The sequence below is a fragment of the Myotis brandtii genome, unplaced genomic scaffold (assembly GCF_000412655.1).
Source record: "Myotis brandtii unplaced genomic scaffold, ASM41265v1 scaffold257, whole genome shotgun sequence".
In the NCBI taxonomy this organism is placed as follows: Eukaryota; Metazoa; Chordata; class Mammalia; order Chiroptera; family Vespertilionidae; genus Myotis; species Myotis brandtii.
Genome location: NW_005359757.1, coordinates 28,885 through 30,982, shown reverse-complemented (window position 1 = coordinate 30,982; position 2,098 = coordinate 28,885). Strand labels below are relative to the sequence as shown.

General features: G+C 41.4%; 1 pseudogene; it reads left to right on the top strand.

Annotated features, from left to right (window-relative positions):
• The first annotated feature begins 327 nt into the window (after positions 1-327).
• On the top strand, positions 328-1,041 carry LOC102260989 (annotated as a pseudogene).
• Positions 1,042-2,098: the final 1,057 nt, after the last annotated feature.

Here is a 2,098-nt window from a genome sequence, read left to right as displayed (position 1 = left end):
ATTTTTGTCATTTTTGTATCTCTAGCTGATAGAAAAGTCCCTAGCACATAGTATACTGATTGATTTTAGGGAGAGAGAAAGAGATTGATTGATTTGTTGTTCCATTTATTTATGCATCCATTGGTTGCTTCTTAGATGTGCCCGGACTGGAGATGAAACCTGCCACCTTGGTGTATTGGGACACGCTCTAACAAACTGAGCTGCCTGGCCAGGGCCCCAGCACATAGTGTGCTTTCAATAAGTATTATTGAATCAAGCAATGGAATTTTGTGATGGGGAAGGATGGTTCAGTGGGCTTTCCTGTGCAACACCAGCCATTGTATAATCAGCTGGGTATGATGGATGCCAGCATCACCACCTCTATCAGACTGTCCACCAGGGTTGACATATTTCAGTCAGATAGATCAGATACTGATTCATCAGCAAGTTGAGCTTCTGTAAGTCTTAACAAGTTTTAGATCTAGTATTAAATATAAAATGAAGGACAGCCTTAGACAAACTATTTACTTTGCAGTGGAGGATAGTGATTTCTGTACCTGAAACTGCTATGGGACTTTTAAGTCTTTTACTGTTAAGGATTCTTGATAACAGGAGCCAAGAGATCATAACTCTGGAGATACCACTGAGGTATGCCAGCTGTAGTTGCCCCTGCTGCCCTCAAGAGATAGAAATCCTCACTCCTCCTGATACACCAGCAGGTTATGTTTCTCAGAATTGGTACCCATGCCAGCCAAAGTTTACAGTTCAAAATGAAGAGGAGAGAGGATGTACTAAAAATTATTGGTCCATGTTGTGGTGATATTGATTTTGAGATTAAATCTCTTGATGAAGAAAATGTGGTTGGCAAGATTCCCAAGCAATAGACTGGTTTTGTGATTTATAGATGCCAACAACTTTGGGATCCAGTTCCCTTTAGAACTTGATATGAAAATAAAAGCTGTGATGCTTGGCATGTGTTGCCCCATTTACTTCATTTTTTGTTTGTTTGTTTTGTTTTTTTAAAGGACTGGAGGCAAAGAACAGAGAGCAGGAGTTTGGTAGTGAATTTACAAAAGTCTCTTTGGGAGAAAGAAATAAGAACCAAGGTGGGATATCTATAATAATAAAAGAGTAACATGCTAATTAGACTGGACAGCTGAATGACATTCTGGACGTCATTTCAGATGTCCTTCCGGACAAAGTTGCCATGACAGGGGCCGAGGCAGAGGTAGTTAGGGGCAATCAGGAAGACAGGGTGGTCAGGAGTGATCAGGCAGGCAGGCAGAGTTGTTAGGGGTGATCAGGCAGACAAGTGGCTAGGAGCCAGCAGTTCTGGATTGCGAGAGGGATGTTCAAATGCCAGTTTAGGCCCAATCCCATAGTCGGACATCCCCCGAGGGGTCCTGGATTGCTACAAGGTGCAGGCTGGGCTGAGGGACCCCCAACTCCGTGCACGAATTTCATGCACCGGGCCTATAATGTTTTAGACAAAAGTAATGAGAAAGAAGATGGAGAGAAGATAAATTCAAGCTTTAGTTTGAAGGTATAATTGATGGTATTTGCTGCTGGGTTGAATTTGAGAAAAATAGGAAATGCAAGGATTCAAGAATGGCTTCGTAGGTTTTTATTTAGCAACTGCATAAAATAATGTTATTTTCTGAAATGGGAAAGTGAAGGGGATAATCATGTTTTAGGGAAGAAGTTAGTGGGAACTAAGAATGTCATTCAATAGCCAAGTGGAAATATCAGTTATGTAATTGGCTATATCTTGTACTCAGAGAAGAGGTCTTTGGGAGATATAAATTTGGTAGTTATCAGCATAAAGCTGGCATATGAGATTACATAGAAGAAGCATATAGACTGAGAAAGGTAGAGGGATCAGGACCAAGAAATGAGTCATTTATATATAGTGGCAAGGCCATTGAAGGAGATGGAGAGGATGCTTGGATATAGTGAGACCGGGCAGAGCTATATCATGAAAGGACAGCAAAACAGGTGAGTCAAGTAAGACATGAACAGCTTTGTTGAATGCACCTGAGAGGCAATAATATGAGGACACACAAATGTCCACTGGGTCTGGACAAGACCAAGTGAATTGTAGTGCTTGGAATGAAAGCCA